Raw genomic sequence first — 20780 nt, forward strand, 5'->3', positions numbered from 1 at the left:
TTGATGATCTGAAAAATCATGAAATTGATTCTTGAAGCAAGAAAAAGCAGTGAAAAACAAAGGCTTGCGAAAAAAAAATGGCGAAAAAAATAATAGAAAGAAAAAGAAAAAGCAAGCAGAAAAAGCCAATAGCCCTTAAAACCAAAAGGCAAGGGTAAAAAGGATCCAAGGCTTTGAGCATCAATGGATAGGAGGGCCCAAGGAAATAAAATCCAGGCCTAAGCGGCTAAACCAAGCTGTCCCTAACCATGTGCTTGTGTCATGAAGGTCCAAGTGAAAAGCTTGAGACTGAGTGGTTGATGAGCGGATAATTTGTACGCTTTTTGGCATTGTTTTTAGTATGTTTTTAGTAGTTTTAGTTGAGTTCTTAGTATATTTTTATTAGTTTTTAGTTAAAATTCACTTTTCTGGACTTTACTATGAGTTTGTGTGTTTTTCTGTGATTTCAGATATTTTCTGGCTGAAATTGAGGGACCTGAGCAAAAATCTGATTCAGAGACTGAAAAGGACTGTAGATGCTGTTGGATTCTGACCTCCCTGCACTCGAAGTGGATTTTCTGGAGCTACAGAAGCCCAATTGGCGCGCTCTCAACGGCGTTGGAAAGTAGACATCCTAGACTTTCCAGAAATATATGATAGTCCATACTTTGCCCAAGATTTGATGGCCCAAACCGGCGTTCAAAGTCACCTACAGAATTTCCAGCGTTAAACGCCGGAACTGGCACCAAAATGGGAGTTAAACGCCCAAACTGGCACCAAAGCTGGCGTTTAACTCCAAGAAGAGTCTCTACATGAAAAATGCTTCATTGCTCAGCCCAAGCACACACCAAGTGGGCCCGGAAGTGGATTTTTATGTCATTTACTCATCCTTAAGCTACTAGTTCTCTATAAGTAGGACCTTTTACTATTGTATTTTCATCTTTCAATCTTGAGATCTTTTGATCATGTTTTTATGATTGAACCCTCTTTGGGAGGCTGGCCATTCGGCCATGCCTAGACCTTGCTCTTATGTATTTTCAACGGTGGAGTTTCTACACACCATAGATTAAGGTGTGGAGCTCTGCTGTACCTCGAGTATTAATGCAATTACTATTGTTCTTCTATTCAATTCCGCTTGATCTTTGTCCAAGATATCACTTGTTCTTCAACTTGATGAATGTGATGATCCGTGACACTCATCATCATTCTCACTTATGAACAAAGTGACTGACAACCACTTCTGTTCTACAAGCAACAAGGCTCTCGTGAATATCTCTTTGATTCCTGATACACGATGCATGGTTGATCGCCTGACAACCGAGTGCTCGCCTGACAACCGAGCCAACCATTCTGTGAGATCAGAATCTTCGTGGTATAGGCAAGAACTGATGGCGGCATTGAAGAGAATCCGGAAGGTCTAACCTTGTCTGTGGTATTCTGAGTAGGATTCAATGATTGAATGACTGTGACGTGCTTCAAACTCCTAGCAGGCGGGGCGTTAGTGACAGACGCAAAAGAATCACTGGATTCTATTCCGGCCTGACCGAGAACCGACAGATGATTAGCCATGCTGTGACAGAGCATAGGAACGTTTTCACTGAGAGGATGGGAGGTAGCCACTGACAACGGTGAAACCCTTGCATAAGCTTGCCATGGAAAGGAGTAAGAAGGATTGGATGAGACAGTAAGAAAGCAGAGAGACAGAAGGGAAAGCATCTTCATACGCTTATCTGAAGCTCTCACCAATGATATACATAAGTACCTCTATCTTTATCTTTATGTTTATTCATATATCATCTATACCCATTTGAGTCTGCCTGACTAAGATTTACAAGGTGACCATAGCTTGCTTCATACCAACAATCTCCGTGGGATCGACCCTTATTCGCGTAAGGTTTATTACTTGGACAACCCAGTGCACTTGCTGGTTAGTTGTGCGAAGTTGTAGTGATCACGATTTCGCGCACCAAGTTTTTGGCGCCGTTGCCGGGGATTGTTTTGTGTATGGACAACTGACGGTTCATCTTGTTGCTTAGATTAGGTATTTTTCTTCAGAGTTCTTAAGAATGAATTCTAGTGTTTCATGGTGATCTGTTGAAGTCTGGCTGGCTGAGAAGCCATGTCTAATCTTATTGGACTGAGGTTTCAACTGATCATCACAAGAGCTTGTTGATTTCTACCAATCTTGCTATTGGAGCAATGATCTGCTAAGGCTTGGCTGGCCATTGGCCATGTCTAGTGTTTTGGACCGAAGCTTTCTTTGAAAGCTTGGCTGGCTGTGAAGCCATGTCTAATTCCTGGACCGGAGTCTTAGACTAGCATTGCAATGATTCCTGGAATCCAAACTAAGAATTCTGAAACCTTCATTTTCTATTTTCATATAATTTTTGAAAAAAAACACAAAAAAAAAATTTTCAAAACCATAAAAACCAAAAATAATTTTATGTTTCTTGTTTGAAGTCTAATGTCTCATTTTAAGTTTGGTGTCAATTGCATGTTTCTGCTCTTTTTGCATTCATGCATGTGTCTTCATTAATCTTCAAGTTGTTCTTGATGATTTTATTACTATGATTTTTAATTCTCTTGACTTGAGTGTTTATGTGTCTCATATACATTCACATTTTATTAGTGTCAGTAGTATACAAACTGCTAAGTTTGGTGTCTTGCATGCATTGTTATTTGATTTTAGTTGCATCTTGATTATTCCTTATTATTAAAAATCCAAAAATATTTTTCATTTGTGTCTTTCAAGTCAATAATATGGAATTGAAGACTCATAACATACTGCAGAGGAATACACAGAAAAAGCTGGGCGTTCAAAACGCCCAGTGAAGAAGGACAGACTGGCGTTTAAACGCCAGCCAGGGTACCTGGTTGGGCGTTTAACGCCCAAAAAGGTAGCATTTTGGGCGTTAAACGCCAGAATGGATACCATTCTGGGCGTTTAACGCCAGGATGGCACAAGAGGGAAGATTTTGTTTTCAAATCAATTTTTTCAAGTTTTCAAAGTTTTTCAAAATCAAATCTTTTTCAAATCATATCTTTTCAATCAAATGTTTTCAAAATCAATTTCTTTCCTTTTTCAAAGATACTTGCTAACAATTAATGATTTGATTGAACATTTCAAGTATGTTGCCTTTTCTGTTGAGAAAGGTTTAATGTTTGAATCATATCTTTTCTTGTTAGGCAAGTCATTAATTTTTAAAATCAAATCTTTTTAATTTGTTTTTAAATCATATCTTTTCAATCATATCTTTTTAAAACCATAACTTTTTTTTTATCATATTTTTTTTTAATCACATCTTTTTCAAAATAGTTTTCAATCATATCTTTTTAACTTCTAATTTCAAAATCTTTTTCAAAAATCACTTTACTTCTTTCCCACTTTTGTTTTCGAAAATCAATTAGTGTTTTTCAAAATATTTTCAAAATCTTTTACTTAATTTTCGAAAATTACTTCCCTTCTTCTCACATCCTTTTATTTATGGACTAACACTATTCCTTAATGAAAAATTCGAACTCCATCTTCTTTGATAAGTTCAAATTTTCTACTTCTGCCTTCTATTTTTCTTTCCTCTGACACCTCAAGGAATCTCTATACTGTGACATAGAGGATTCCATATTTTCTTGTTCTCTTCTCTTTCTCATGAGCAGGAGCAAGGACAAAAGCATTCTTGTTGAGGCTGATCCTGAACCTGAAAGGACCCTGAAGCGAAAGCTAAGAGAAGCTAAGGCACAACTCTCTATAGAGAACCTGACAGAAATCTTCAAAGAAAAAGAACCCATGGCAGCCAAAAACAACAACAATGCAAGGAAGGTGCTGGGTGACTTTACTGCACCTACTCCCGACTTCTATGGGAGATGCATCTCTATCCCTGCCATTGGAGCAAACAACTTTGAGCTTAAGCCTCAATTAGTTTCTCTAATGCAACAGAATTGCAAGTTCCATGGACTTCCATTGGAAGATCCTCATCAGTTCTTAGCTGAATTCTTGCAAATCTGTGACACTGTCAAGACTAATGGGGTTGACCCTGAGGTCTACAGACTTATGCTATTCCCTTTTGCTGTAAGAGACAGAGCTAGGATATGGTTGGACTCACAACCTAAAGAAAGCCTGGACTCATGGGAAAAGCTAGTCAATGCCTTCTTGGCAAAGTTCTTTCCACCTCAAAAATTGAGTAAGCTTAGAGTGGAAGTCCAAACCTTCAGACAGAAGGATGGAGAATCCCTCTATGAAGCTTGGGAAAGATACAAACAACTGATCAGAAAATGTCCTTCTGACATGCTTTCTGAATGGAGCATCATAGGTATTTTCTATGATGGTCTCTCTGAACTATCCAAGATGTCTTTGGATAGCTCTGCTGGAGGATCTCTTCATCTGAAGAAGACGCCTACAGAAGCTCAAGAGCTAATTGAAATGGTTGCAAATAACCAATTCATGTACACTTCTGAAAGGAATCCTGTGAACAATGGGACTAATCAGAAGAAAGGAGTTCTTGAAATTGATACTCTGAATGCCATTCTGGCTCAGAACAAGATATTGACTCAACAAGTCAATTTGATTTCTCAAAGTCTGTCTGGAATGCAAAATGCACCAAGCAGTACTAAGGATGCTTCATCTGAAGAAGAAACTTACGATCCTGAGAACCCTTCAATGGAAGAGGTGAATTACCTAGGAGAACCCTATGGAAACACCTATAATTCTTCATGGAGAAATCACCCAAATTTCTCATGGAAGAATCAAGAGAGACCTCAACAAGGTTTCAACAACAATAATGGTGGAAGAAACAGGTTTAGCAATGGCAAGCCTTTTCCATCATCTTCTCAGCAACAGACAGAGAATTCTAAGCAGAACCCCTCTGACTTAGCAACCATGGTCTCTGATCTAATCAAAACCACTCAAAGTTTCATGACTGAAACAAGGTCTTCCATTAGAAACTTGGAGGCACAAGTGGGACAGCTGAGCAAGAAAGTTACTGAACTCCCTCCAAGTACTCTTCCAAGCAACACAGAAGAAAATCCAAAAGGAGAGTGCAAGGCCATCAACATGGCCGAATTTGGAGAGGAAGGAGAGGAAGTGAACGCCACTGAGGAAGACCTCAGTGGGCGTGCACTGACCTCCACTAAGTCCCCAAATGAGGAACCATGGGAATCTGAGGCTCAAAATGAGACCATAGAGATTCTATTGGATTTACTTCTGCCATTCATGAGCTCTGATGAGTATTCTTCCTCTGAAGAGGATGAGTATGTCACTGAAGAGCAAGTTGCTAAATACCTTGGAGCAATCATGAAGCTAAATGACAAGTTATTTGGAAATGAGACTTGGGAGAATGAACCTCCTTTGCTCACCAAAGAACTGGATGACTTGTCTAGGCAGAAATTACCTCAAAAGAGACAAGATCCTGGGAAGTTTTCAATACCTTGTACCATAGGCACCATGACCTTCAAGAAGGCTCTGTGTGACTTAGGGTTAAGTATAAACCTCATGCCTCTCTCTGTAATGGAGAAGCTAGGGATCCTTGAGGTGCAAGCTGCAAGAATCTCATTAGAGATGGCAGACAATTCAAGAAAACAAGCTCATGGATTTGTAGAGAATGTTTTGGTGAAGATTGAAGACCATTACATCCCTACTGATTTCATAGTCCTAGAGAATGGGAAGTGCATGGATGAAACCATCATCCTTGGCAGACCCTTCCTAGCCACAGCTAAGGCTGTGATTGATGTTGATGGAGGTGAACTGATCATTCAAGTGAATGAAGAATCCTTTGTGTTTAAGGCTCAAGGATATCCCTCTGTCACCATGGAGAGGAAGCGTGAAGAGCTTCTCTCAAATTAGAGTCAAACAGAGCCCCCACAGTCAAACTCTAAGTTTGGTGTTGGGAGGCCACAACCAAACTCTAAGTTTGGTGTTGAACCCCCACATTCAAACTCTAAGTTTGGTGTTGGGAGGTTCCAACATTGCTCTGAGTATCTGTGAGGCTCCATGAGAGCCCTCTGTCAAGCTACTGACATTAAAGAAGCGCTTGTTGGGAGGCAACCCAATGTTACATTTTATCTATTTTCTTTTGTTATTTTATGTTTTTTGTAGGTTGATGATCATGAGAAGTCACAAAATCAAGTGAAAAAGCAAAAACAGAATGAAAAATAGGAAGAAAAATAGCACACCCTGGAGGAAGAACTTACTGGCGTTTAAACGCCAGTAAGGCTAGCAGGTGGGCGTTTAACGCCCAGTCTGGCACCATTCTGGGCGTTTAACGCCAGAAAGGGGCACCAGACTGGCGTTAAACGCCAGAAAAGGGCAAGAACCTGGCGTTAAACGCCAGAAATGGGCACCAGCCCGGCGTTTAACGCCAGAAATGGCTCAAAATGTGATTTTGCATGCCATTTGGTGCAGGGATGACTTTTCCTTGACACCACAGGATCTGTGGACCCCACAGGGCCCCCACCTACCCCACCACTCTCTCTCTTCTTCACCCATTCACCAATCACCTCAACACCTCTTCCCCAAAACCCTTCACCTATCAAATCCCATCTTTCTCTTCACCACTCACATCCATCCTTCATAAAACCCCACCTACCTCACCCTTCAAATTCAAACCACTTTCCCTCCTAAACCCACCCATACATGACCGAACCATGAGCCCCCCTCTCCTATATATACCCTTCTTCACCCCTTCATTTTCACACAACCTAAACACCACTTCTCCCCCTCTTTGGCCGAACACTAAGCCACTCCCTTCTTCCTCATTTCTTCTTCTTCTACTCTCTTCTTTCTTCTTTTTGCTCAAGGACGAGCAAACCTTTTAAGTTTGGTGTGGTAAAAGCATTGCTTTTTGTTTTTCCATAACCATTTATGGCATCCAAGGCCGGAGAAAACTCTAGAAAGAGGAAAGGGAAGGCAAAAGCTTCCACCTCCGAGTCATGGGAGATGGAGAGATTCATCTCAAGGGTGCATCAAGACCACTTCTATGAAGTTGTGGCTTTGAAGAAGGTGATCCCCGAGATCCCTTTCAAAGTCAAAAAGGGTCAACTTTGATCAAAGGTTGGACCAAGTCCTCACAAACAAATGTGAAGAGGGCACTCAATGGAAGAGAAACTCAAGAGGGAAGCCGGTTCAACTGAGAAGTTATGACCTCAAGCCCATCACTAAGGAAAGGATGAAGCAAGCATGAGGAAATTCCTCATCATGAAATCACTGAGATGCCTCAAGGGATGCATTTTCCTCCACAAAACTATTGAGAGCAATTAAACACCTCCCTAGGAGAATTGAGTTCCAACATGGGACAACTAAGGGTGGAGCACCAAGAACATTCCATCCTCCTCCATGAAATTAGAGAAGATCAAAGAATCATGAGAGAGGAGCAACAAAGACAAGGAAGAGACATTGAGGAGCTCAAGCACTCCATAAGACCTTCAAGAGGAAGAACAAGCCGCCATCACTAAGGTGGACCCGTTCTTTAATCTCCTTGTTCTTTATTTTCTTGTTTTTCGAATTTTAGTGCTTATGTTTATCTATGTTTGTGTCTTATGATCATTAGTGTCTATGCCTTAAAGTTATGAATGTCCTATGAATCCATCACCTTTCTTGAATAAACAATGTTCTTAATTGAAAAAGATAAGAATTGCATGAATTTTGAATTTTATAACAGTTTAATTATTTTGATGTGGTGGCAATACTTTTGTTCTCTGAATGTATGCTTGAACAGTGCATATGTCTTTTGAATTTGTGGTTCATGAATGTTGGCTCTTGAAAGAATGATGAAAAAGGAGACATGTTACTGAGGATCTGAAAAATCATAAAAATGATTCTTGAAGCAAGAAAAAGCAGTGAATACAAAAAAAAAAAACAAAAAAGAAAGAGAAAAAGAAAGAAAAAGAAAGAAATAAAGTTGTGATCCAAGGCAAAAAGAGTGTGCTTAAGAACCCTGGACACCTCTAATTGGGGACTCTAGCAAAGCTGAGTCACAATCTGAAAAGGTTCACCCAATTATGTGTCTGTGGCATGTATGTATCCGGTGGTAATACTGGAAGACAGAGTGGTTTGGGCCACGGCCAAGACTCATAAAGTAGCTGTGTTCAAGAATCATCATACTTAACTAGGAGAATCAATGACACTATTTGGATTCTGAGTTCCTAAAGAAGCCAATCATTCTGAATTTCAAAGGATAGAGTGAGATGCCAAAACTGTTCAGAGGCAAAAAGCTAAAAGCCCCGCTCATCTAATTAATACTGATCTTCATAGATGTTTTTGGAGTTCATTGCATATTCTCTTCTTTTTATCTTATTTGATCTTCAGTTGCTTGAGGACAAGCAATAATTTAAGTTTGGTGTTGTGATGAGCGGATAATTTGTACGCTTTTTGGCATTGTTTTTAGTATGTTTTTAGTAGTTTTAGTTGAGTTCTTAGTATATTTTTATTAGTTTTTAGTTAAAATTCACTTTTCTGGACTTTACTATGAGTTTGTGTGTTTTTCTGTGATTTCAGGTATTTTCTGGCTGAAATTGAGGGACCTGAGCAAAAATCTGATTCAGAGACTGAAAAGGACTGCAGATGCTGTTGGATTCTGACCTCCCTGCACTCGAAGTGGATTTTCTGGAGCTACAGAAGTCCAAGAAGAGTCTTTACACGAAAAATGCTTCATTGCTCAGCCCAAGCACACACCAAGTGGGCCTGGAAGTGGATTTTTATGTCATTTACTCATCCTTAGGCTACTAGTTCTCTATAAGTAGGACCTTTTACTATTGTATTTTCATCTTTCAATCTTGAGATCTTTTGATCATGTTTTTATGATTGAACCCTCTTTGGGAGGCTGGCCATTCGGCCATGCCTAGACCTTGCTCTTATGTATTTTCAACGGTGGAGTTTCTACACACCATAGATTAAGGTGTGGAGCTCTGCTGTACCTCGAGTATTAATGCAATTACTATTGTTCTTCTATTCAATTCCGCTTGATCTTTGTCCAAGATATCACTTGTTCTTCAACTTGATGAATGTGATGATCCGTGACACTCATCATCATTCTCACTTATGAACAAAGTGACTGACAATCACTTCTGTTCTACAAGCAACAAGGCTCTAGTGAATATCTCTTTGATTCCTGATACACGATGCATGGTTGATCGCCTGACAACCGAGTGCTCGCCTGACAACCGAGCCAACCATTCCGTGAGATCAGAATCTTCGTGGTATAGGCAAGAACTGATGGCGGCATTCAAGAGAATCCGGAAGGTCTAACCTTGTCTGTGGTATTCTGAGTAGGATTCAATGATTGAATGACTGTGACGTGCTTCAAACTCCTAGCAGGCGGGGCGTTAGTGACAGACGCAAAAGAATCACTGGATTCTATTCCGGCCTGACCGAGAACCGACAGATGATTAGCCATGCTATGACAGAGCATAGGAACGTTTTCACTGAGAGGATGGGAGGTAGCCACTGACAACAGTGAAACCCTTGCATAAGCTTGCCATGGAAAGGAGTAAGAAGGATTGGATGAAGACAGTAAGAAAGCAGAGAGACGGAAGGGAAAGCATCTTCATACGCTTATCTGAAGCTCTCACCAATGATATACATAAGTACCTCTATCTTTATCTTTATGTTTATTCATATATCATCTATACCCATTTGAGTCTGCCTGACTAAGATTTACAAGGTGACCATAGCTTGCTTCATACCAACAATCTCTGTGGGATCGACCCTTACTCGCGTAAGGTTTATTACTTGGACGACCCAGTGCACTTGCTGGTTAGTTGTGCGAAGTTGTAGTGATCACGATTTCGCGCACCAGTGGTTAAAGTCATGATCCAAAGCAAAAAGAGTGTGCTTAAGAGCTCTGGACACCTCTAACTGGGGACTCTAGCAAAGCTGAGTCACAATCTGAAAAGGTTCACCCAGTCATGTGTCTGTGGCATTTGTGTATCCGGTGGTAATACTGGAAAACAAAGTGCTTAGGGCCACGACCAAGACTCATAAGTAGCTGTGTTCAAGAATCAACATGCTTAACTAGGAAAGTCAATAAACACTATCCGAAATTCTAAGTTCCTAGAGAAGCCAATCATTCTAAACTTCAAAGGAAAAAGTGAGATGCCAAAACTTTTCAGAAGCAAAAAAAGCTACAAGTCCCGCTCATCTAATTAGAATTAATATTCATTGATATTTTGGAATTCATAGTATATTCTCTTCTTTTTATCCTATTTGATTTTCAGTTGCTTGGGGACAAGCAACAATTTAAGTTTGGTGTTGTGATGAGCGGATAATTTATACGCTTTTTGGCATTGTTTTTAGGTAGTTTTTAGTAAGTTTAAGCTACTTTTAGGGATGTTTTCATTAGTTTTTATGATAAATTCACATTTCTAGACTTTACTATGAGTTTGTGTGTTTTTCTGTGATTTCAGGTAATTTCTGGCTAAAATTGAGGGACTTGAGCAAAACTCTGAAAAAGGCTGACAAAAGGACTGCGGATGCTGTTGGAATCTGACCTCCCTGCACTCGAAATAGATTTTCTGGAGCGACAGAACTCCAAATGGCGCGCTCTCAACGGCGTTGGAAAGTAGACATCCAGAGCTTTCCAGCAATATATAATAGTCCATACTTTATTCTGAAATTGACGACGTAACTTGGCGTTGAACGCCAAGTACATGCTGCTGTCTGGAGTTAAACGCCAGAAAAACGTCATGATCCGGAGTTGAACGCCCAAAACACGTTATAACTTGGAGTTCAACTCCAAGAAAAGCCTCAGCTCATGGATAGATCAAGCTCAGCCCAAGCATACACCAAGTGGGCCTCGGAAGTGGATTTATGCATCAATTACTTACTCATGTAAACCCTAGTAGCTAGTCTAGTATAAATAGGATAATTTACTATTGTATTAGACATCTTTTGACAGTATAATCTTTTGAATGTTTAGTCTGGGATCATTTGGTCTCTTGATCATTCAGGGGGCTGGCCATTCGGCCATGCCTGAACTTTTCACTTATGTATTTTCAACGGTGGAGTTTCTGCACACCATAGATTAAGGGTGTGGAGCTCTGCTGTACCTCAAGTTTCAATACAATTACTATTACTTTCTATTCAATTCTCTTTTATTCTTATTCCAAGATATACATTGGACAACACTTTGATGAATGTGATGATCCGTGACACTCATCATCATTCTCACCTATGAACGCGCGTGACTGACAACCACTTCCGTTCTACTCTAGGCCGGACGCATATCTCTTAGATTCCCCAACAGAATCTTCATGGTATAAGCTAGATAGATGGTGGCATTCATGGGGATCCGGAAAGTCTAAACCTTGTCTGTGGTATTCCGAGTAGGATTCCGGGATTGAATGACTGTGACGAGCTTCAAACTCCTGAAGGCTGGGCGTGATGACAAATGCAAAAGAATCAATGGATTCTATTCCAACCTGATTGAGAACCGACAGATGATTAGCCGTGCTGTGACAGAGCATTTGGACCGTTTTCACTGAGAGGATGGGATGTAGCTATCAACAAGGGTGATGCCTCCAGACGATTAGCCGTGCAGTGACAGCGCATAGGACCATTTTCCCGAGAGGATTGAAAGTAGCCATTGATGATGGTGATGCCCTACATACAGCTTGCCATGGAAAGGAGTAAGAAGGATTGGATGAAAGCAATAAGAAAGTAGAGATTCGAAAAGATTATAGCATCTCCACATGCCTATCTGAAATTCCCACTATTGATTTACATAAGTATTCCTATCCCTTTTTATTTTCTATTTATTATTAATTTTCAAAACCATAAACCAATTTAATCTGCCTAACTGAGATTTACAAGGTGACCATAGCTTGCTTCATACCAACAATCTCTGTGGGATCGATCCTTACTCACGTAAGGTATTACTTGGATGACCCAGTACACTTGCTGGTTAAGTTGAACGGGGTTGTGTCCACACATAGGTGCGATAATAATGATTCCATACAACAACAAAGAATACTACATTGATGTGATCACAATTTCGTCCACCATCCTACGACGTGGATGTCGTCATCATCCTCCTTGGAAAAAGAGGAGGGGGTAGTAGAAGCTCCACCTAGAGTAGTAGTAGTAGCCGTAGCGACTGTAGCAGCAACAATGGAGGTAGGTAAAGAAGAAGCCATGGTAGCTCTCATAGTAGAGGTGGTGATGGAAATGGTGGTTGTGGTAGTTACAGCGATGGTGGTGGATGAAGATGACACAGCGGTAACGGCTGATGTACTACTGGAATGAAGACTAGAGTGAGAAGCCATGGAAGAATGAGAGATTAGATTCACAAGTGAAAAGAGAAGTATTGAAGAAGATGAAGAAAGAAGAGTATTTCTGAAGTGAAATGTCTCTTAAAAATGAGAAGTAGTGAGTGGCAATAAGACCCGAGGAATGTAAAAGGGTTTTGAAGGAATAAAAAGTCCATTAAAGCTCATTAGGAACGTTACACATTCTCAGAAACGCATGAACCATTTCATCTTCTTGTAACCATCTTTTGAAATTTGAAAATTTGAAAAGGCACGTGGATGACACAGCTTGAATAAAACTTATCATTTCATACTATGAAAAGATAATTTTTAAGGGACAATCTCTTGATATAAATTTTGACCCATAGAGATTCGACTCATAAGTAGACGAAATTTGACAAGTATCACGTGGTTATGGAAATTCTCTTTTCGACTACAAAAATAAAGCATGCTTTTGACAATTATCTCACATTTATTCAATGAAATATCATGCTTTTGTAATTCTCCCTAAATTTGTGCTTAAGAGTGAAAACGTCATTTTTAGGCCTTAAAATAGCAAAATCTAATTCACTTTAATTCCATTCGATGCCTTGATATGTTTGTTGGGTGATTTCAGCCTTATAAGACAATGATTGGATGAAAGAAGTGAAGAGAAAATCATGCAAAGTGGAGAATTCATGAAGAAATTTGCATTTGGAGGATTTATGGCCACGCGCATGCGTCACCCACGCATACGCGTGAGGAGGAAATTTGCCAGCGACGTGCACGCATGACACTGGTCACGTGACCTCATTAAAGGCAAAACGTTGGGGGCGATTTCTGAGCCATCCAGGCCTAAATCCAACTCATTTCTGAGGCTATTTGATGCAGAATTCAAGAGGGAACAAGGAGGGGGGGGCAATTAGTTAGTGTAGGAAACATGCCTTAGGTTAGATCTAAAGAGAGAAACTCCCTTTTCTCTCTTGAAATTAGGGTTCTTAGTTTAGTGTTCTCTTAGATTTAGGTTTAATTACTTATTTTGATTTAGTTTTCTTTACTTTTCCTTGTTGATTTGCTTCAATTCTCTTATTTCTTCTTGTTAATTTCTCATTTGAGCCTCTTTTTAGTTTATGAACACTTTTGTTAATTTTTATTTTCTTTAATGCAATTTGATATTTTATGTTTCTTTCTTGCTTGTTTGAGTTCTTGTTGTTAATTTCTTGTATTTGGTAGTAGTAGATTTTAGTATTTCTTGAAATTTACTATACTTTTCTTTTATACCTTCCAAGTGTTTGACAAAATGCTTGGTTGGATGTTAAAGTAGATTTTGAGCATTCTTGACTTGGAAAGAGAAATTGGGCAATCTTGAGTCATTAATACCCAATTTAGATTGGTGACCTAGAGTGATTAGTTAGTCTTGTATCCATTAACATTACTTATAGATTGGGATTAACTAGTCCTATTTGACTTTCTCTCAATATGAAGATAACATTATACCTTCTTCCTATGTTGGGGATGACGAAATAGGATTTGCTCTTATTAATTATTGAATGATGATTAATGACTAGGATAGAAAGCCTTGATTCTCAATCCTTGCCATGAATGTCTCTTTTTAGTATTTGTTATCTTTAGTTGTTTTCTTTATTTTATTGTCATTTAAATTCTTGCATTTTTATCAACCCAACCTCCTTTGACCTCGTAACCAATAATTAAGCACTCGACTGCAATTCCTAGTGAGAAAGACCTGGGACTAATACTCTCGTTTATTTTTATTGGGTTGAACTTGTGACAACCAAAATTAAACTTTGATTGAGTGTTATTTGTCAGTTTGGAACTATACTTGCAACGAAGAAATTCCTTTTACCGAGAAGAAATTCTAAACGGTCACGCTCTTTCAAGTTTTTGGCGCCATTGCTGAGGAATTGCAATGTGTGCTTGTTATTGGTTATTTTCTTTTGTTACTATGAATTCTCATCAGTTTGGCTATGAGTTTGGTTCAAACTATGTTGTAGGAAATGGAAATGAAAGCTTCAATGGAGGTTTGCATCAAGGGTTTGGAAATCAAAGATGAGAGGAGCCTCAAGCTTATAGACAACCTTCTTGGCAACAACCTCCTCCAATTTCTTATAGGTATAATCCAACTCCTAATGTATACCAACCTAATGGATGTGGTGGCCCTCATTGTGGTTGTCAACCACAACCACTACATACATATGACCCCTTCCCTCAACATAGCCATGAGCAACCTTACTCACAAGTCTCATACCACCGTTTACCTCCGTATGAGCCTAACCCGTAGCCACCATACCAACAATCATATGAGCCATACTTAGAGCCACCATCATTCCAACATCAATATTCTCAAGAACCATCAATTCCATATACCTCACCTCCATACCCTTGCACAGATGAACCACCTTCTAATTATGAACCCTTTCTCCCAAACAATGAATCCTCTCTTCCATCATCTCTTTCAAGGGATGAAGCTCTCCATACCTTCTTGCAAGAACAATAAAGAGATATTAGCTCTTATATCCAAAGACAAGAAGAGCAACAAAAGGATGCTAAAAAAGATAGAAATCATGGTGGCTACCATGACTGAAGCCGTTAATCGCATGGCCTCCCACCTAAGCTCATGTATTCAAGACACTCCCATTGACGAATGTGGAGGTTCAACCAAGGAGCAGAGTGAGGGAGTGAATTTGGAGATTGAAGGTGAAGAAGAGGAGTTGAAGCAAGAATTACAACAAGAGGAGGAAGTTGAGATAATTGAGCTGGAAGGAGCGGTTAAAGAATTAGGAGAGGTTGATCAAGAATTGGATTCAATCATTGATGAGTTCTTGTCCATACTAACAAATCACCTCAAAGATCCTATTGAGCCTTCTTCCATTGAACTTGAAAGCAATGTTAAGGAGGGTGCGCAACCTCCAAAGCATATGACGAGCGATGAAGAACTGGAAAAAGTTGAGCAAGTAACAAATCTTTCTCTTGATGATGATTCCACACCAACACATGGTCTTTTTGAAATTGAGGAGTCTTCTTCCATTAGAATTGAGGTTGATGTTGAGATAAGTTCCACATTACCTCCAAGTTGTGACATAAAATATGGAGAAGTGCTAGAAGAGGTTGGTGAGGAAGTGATTGAATGTGAAGAACCTTGTCAAGAGGTGAACATGGAAGATGTTTGTCAAGAGGTAGAGGTAACCAAAGAAGAACACAAGGGAGTGGACCTTACATTGTCAAAGTGTGGAGAGGTCTCTCTTCCTAAGTCACCATCATCCTTTACACCATTCAAGTGGGTAAAGTTCATATCCCTTAGCTTTCTTATTCCACTTGAATATGGTTTGCTTGAAATGGATGGTCAACTTAGGAATATTTGTGGAATGAAAAGTAAGAAAGAGTTGGTTCGTGGTAGGCATCACAATTCAAGGTTCACTATGGTTGAGTTATCAAAGTTTAACTGCAATGGTTGGTGTAGTGCTACATTGAATGGGTCTAAGAAAGTGTTTGAATGCTCAATTGAGAATTCACAAGCCTTGTCACCCGAATAGAATCATGAAGATCAGGAAGACGAGTGCAAAAACAAGGTTCGGAACCCTGGAATCCACTTCAACAATCAACAACATTGGGGTCTTGTTGCTTGCCTAAGATCTATTGAAGGCTTTATGCACCTAGTTTGGGATCCCGGTGGACATTGGACATGCAAGCATTGATGGGGATTCAATGATGAATTCAAGCACAAGCCACCTTGACAAGCACCCCATCAATTGTCCAACTTAAGGACTTAAAATAAAAGCGTTAGGTGGGAGACAACCTACCATGGTAACATCTTTTCATTTCTCTCTTTTGTATATATTGATAAAATTAGTTTAATTTCATATTTTGTTTGGTTAGTTGAGTTTATTTAGTGATGAGTGGATATTTTATACGTTTTTTGGCATCATTTTTATATAGTTTTAGTATATTTTGTTTAATTTTTATTAAGTTTTATAGGTTTTAGTGTTAAATTCAAATTTTTGGATTTTACTATGAGTTTGTGTATTTGTTTACAATTTCAGGTATTTTCTGGCTGAAATTGAGGAGCTGGGGCAAAAGACTGATTCAAAGATAGAGAAAGCACTGCAGATGCTGTCCAAATCTGACCTACCAGCACTCGGAAAAGCTTTTCTGGAGCTGAAAAACTTTAAATGGAGCATTCTTAACGCTATGGAAATCTGACTTCCAGAGCTTTTCAGCAATATATAATAATGTATACTTTGCTTCAGATTTAAAGGTCCAAAACTGGCGTCCAACACCAGCTTCCTGTCCCATTCCAGGCGTCCAGCGACCAAAGAGCAGAGACCAGTGTCCAAACACCCAGAGAGGATCCTCTAGCCAGTGTTTCACGCCCTAGAAACCTCATAGCATGTGGATCTTATCAAAGCTCAGCCTAAACACTCACCAAGTGGGCCCCAAAGGTAGATTTTAGCACTAGATAGACTGTTTTACCCTTACTAGTCATCTGTTTAGTATTTAAAGTAGAAGATCACTCTTTGTTAAGGATCTTCGCTAATCATACACGTTTTTACCATTGTATTTTCCTTTCAGTGTGAGTTTCTAAACCTCCTAGTTTGAGGGGAGGAGCCCTGCTGAGTCCTATGAATTAATAAAAGTATTACTGTTTCTCTTCGATCTGTGTTTGATTAATTCTAAGATGTATATTCGTTCTTCATCAATATGACTGTGTTGAACTGGCATAAGAGTATCACATTCTACATGGGTTCAGAGTGCGTCTTTCATCGGACAATGATGAACCACCAGCTTGATTAGACATCTCTCAGACGGCTAATCCACGACTTTGTTGGGGACTTCTCGAGACATTAGTTCAGCCGATTTCTGGGGAGATTAGGGTCTCTGTGGTAGAGGATAGAACCCAAGGTGTAGCATTATCTAATCCGGAAGATTCGACCTTGTCTGTAGCGCTTTGAGTAGGATCATTAAGGAGAATGGACTGTACGAGCTTCACCCTCAATCAGAATGGATCGGCACTAACCTCGAGGTTCAGATTTGGAGGAGTATTGACGACTTCTCAAAAAAGGCGTTGATCACATATAACCTGCCATTGAAGAAATCACTCACAAGCAAAGGAAATAGTACTATCAGGGTTAATTCAGAAAGACAAAGAAACTCCAATCCTTAACTATATTCCTTTTACTGATTTTAATATATACAATATTCCTGTAATGCAATTAAGCCTCAATCCATCAACCTTCTGACTCGCCTGACTAAGACCTGCAAGATAACCATAACTTGCTTCAAACCACAATCCTCGTGGGATCGACCTTGACTCGCTCAGGTATTACTTGGACAACACAGTGCATTTGCTGGTATAGCTGTACGAAAGTGTGGGGATTCGTGCACCGAGTTTTTGGGGGCCATTGCCGGGGATTGTTGAGTTTGGACAAATTGACGGATTGTCTTGCTCCCTAGATCCGGTACTTTATTTCTTGATCATTTTTAATTGAGTATTTTGATTTTAGTTGAGTTTTTTATTTTTATTTTTCTCTTCTTTATTTTCGAAAAAAAAATTAAAACTCTTTCAAAAAATTTTTTATTTTCTTTGTTTAACCTTTGTTCTTGGTTAGAGTCCTTTTGTTCTTGTTCTTGGTGATCTTCGTTTTCTTTGAGTCCCTCTTTCTAAAAATTTTCTAAAATAGTTTCTTTGTTTAATTCTTGTGTCAATACTTTAAGTTTGGTGTCTTCTTGTTATTTTTTTTTAATTTTCGAAAATTTGAGTTTGGTATTCTAAAAATTTTAAGTTTGGTATTCTTTATGTGTTCTTGTGTTTTTTGAGTCTTTTGAGTTTTGTTCTTCGTATTCTTGTTAGTCTTCAAGGTGTTCTTGTGTTTTCTTTTTGTTTTGATCTTAAAATTTTTAAGTTTGGTGTCCCATTGTATTTTTTTCCCTTAAATTTTCAAAAAAATTTAAGTTTTGTGTCTTTTACTTGTTTTTCTCTTTCTTCATTAAATTCAAAAATAAAAAATATCTTTTCTATCTTAAAACTAACTTAATTTTCGAAAATATCATTAAAAATTCAGATTTTAATTTCAAAATTTTTATCTTATCTTATCTTAGTTGTCGATTTTCAAAAATCAAATCTTTTCAAGATTAAAAATCATATCTTTTTCAAAAATCATATCTTTTTCAAAATCTTATCTTATCTTTCTTCAAAATTCAAAAATTTTATCTTATCTTTTTCAAATTTCAAATTCTAAAATTAAATCTTTTTCAAAATCAAATTTTAAAATCTTATCTTTTTAAAATCTTTTTCAAATCTTGTTAGTTTCTTATCTTATCTTTCTTATCTTTCAAATTTTAAATTCAAATATTTTCTTAATTAATTAACTATCTTCTCTCTCTTATTTTTCAAAACTACCTAACTAACTCTTCCCTCTCTCAATTTTCGAAAACTCCTTCTTCTTCACTCTCTTCTATTTTTGAAAATCAATAACTAATTTTCAATTCTTTTTAAATTAATTAACTTAATTTTCAAAAATAATTAATAAATAAATAAAAACAAACATATTTTAATTCTTATTTATCTTTTCTATTTCTAATTCTTCTCATCTTTATTTATATTATTCGAATTCTTCTTATCTCTCATCTTCCATCTTCACTTCTCTATCTTCTTCTTCTTTCTTCACATCTCACTGGAAACTCTTTGTCCAAGTAGCACAAAAAGATTTTTTCCTTTATTTCTTTTCTTCTTTTCTTGTTTATGACCAGGAATAGGGATAAAGAAACCCTCTTAATTCCTGATCCTGAACTTGAAAAAATCCTAAGGAGGCGTTTACAACAAGCTAAAGCACAGTACTCCGGAAGAGACATTTCAGAAAGTTTTGAACAAGAAATAGGAGACATGGCCGAACCTGAAGGTGATACCAGAAAGGTTCTTGGTGACTACACCATGCCTACCTCTGACTTATATGGCAGAAGCATCTCTGTACCTACCATTAGAGCTAACAATTTTGAGCTTAAGCCTTAGTTAGTCTCTCTTCTACAGCAAAATTGCAAGTTCCATGGACTTCCAATGGAAGATCCACATCAGTTCTTAACTGAGTTCTTGCTAATCTTTGATACTGTAAAGACTAATGGAGTAAATCTTGAAGTCTATAAGCTTATGTTCTTTCCCTTTGCTTTAAGAGACAGAGCTAAGACATGGTTGGATTCCCAACCAAAAAAGAGTTTGAACTCTTGGAAAAATCTGGTTAATACTTTTCTTGCTAAATTCTTTCCCCCTCAAAGGATGTGCAAAATTAGAGTGGATATTCAAACCTTTAGACAAAGAGAAGGTGAATCCCTCTATAAAGCTTGGGAAAGATATAAGCAACTGGTCAGGAGATGTCCTCCTGACATGCTCTTAGAATGGTCTATCATAGGCGTGTTCTATGATGGCCTGTCTGAGTTGTCCAAAATTTCATTGGACAGCTCTGCAGGTGGATTACTCCACTTAAAGAAAACTCCTGCAAAAGCTAGAGAACTCATTGAAATAGTTGCAAACAATCAATTCATGTACACTTTTGAAAGAAATCCCGTAAATCATGGAGTCTCTCAGAAGAAAGGAGTTCTTAAAATTGATACCTGGATGCCATACTAGCACAGAAGAAGATCTTGACCCAACAGGTCAATATGATCTCCCAGTATTTGACTGGAATGCAAACTGCAACTGGCAGTACTCAGGAAGCTTCTCCTGAAGAAGAAGCTTATGATGCTGATCAACCCACCATGGAGGAGGTGAATTAAATGGGAGAACCCTATGGAAACACCTATAATCCTTCATGGAGGAACCATCCTAACCTCTCATCGAAGGATCAACAGAAGCCTCAACAAGGCTTTAATAACAATCAAGGTGGAAGGAACCAGAATCGGTTCAATAACCGACCACCATTCCCATCTTCTCAAGGGAATATGGAAACCTCTAAGCAAAACCTCTCAGACTTAGTCACTTTGGTTTTCATCCTCTCTAAGTCCACTCAAAGTTTTATGAATGAAACAAGGTCCTCCATTAGAAACTTGGAGGTAAAGTTGGTCAACTGAGCAAGAGAATCCCTGAGACTCCTCCTGACACTCTTCCAAGTAACACTGAAGTGAACCCAGGAGAAGAGTACAAGGCCATAACCGTGGAGGTAGAGGCCAAATCTGAGGAGGATGGGGCGGCGTTGAACACCAGTGAAGGACACACTACTGGGCGTTCAACGCCCAATCTAGCAGCAAGCCTGGCGCTGAACGCCAGTGAGGAAGCCCTCACTGAGCGTTCAACGCCCATCCTGACAGTAGAGCTGGCATTGAATGCCAGCCAGGGAGTACTGGCAGGGCGTTCAACACCCAAATATCCAGGAACTTTGGCGCTGAACGCCAGTGAGTAACCCCTCACTAGGCGTTCAATGCCCACACACCCAGGGAAGCTGGCATTGAACGCCAGCAAGGATACCCCTATTGGGTGTTCAACGCCTAAAAGTATAGAGGGACTGGAGTTTAACGCCAGTAAGGGTGGACAGCAAAGGCATTCAATGCCCAATAAGCTAATAGAGCTGGCGTTGAATGCCAATAAA

At 38.9% G+C, this 20780-nt stretch overlaps 1 non-coding gene across 1 annotated transcript; it reads right to left on the reverse strand.

Annotated features, from left to right (window-relative positions):
- Positions 1 to 4159: 4159 nt before the first annotated feature.
- LOC130952768 (small nucleolar RNA R71) lies at positions 4160 to 4267 on the reverse strand. Its single transcript, XR_009074944.1, has one exon. It is a non-coding gene; the product is annotated as a small nucleolar RNA R71 (small nucleolar RNA).
- Between the last annotated feature and the right edge of the window lie 16513 nt (positions 4268 to 20780).

This window comes from Arachis stenosperma, chromosome 9 (genome assembly GCF_014773155.1).
Source record: "Arachis stenosperma cultivar V10309 chromosome 9, arast.V10309.gnm1.PFL2, whole genome shotgun sequence".
Classification (NCBI taxonomy): Eukaryota; Viridiplantae; Streptophyta; class Magnoliopsida; order Fabales; family Fabaceae; genus Arachis; species Arachis stenosperma.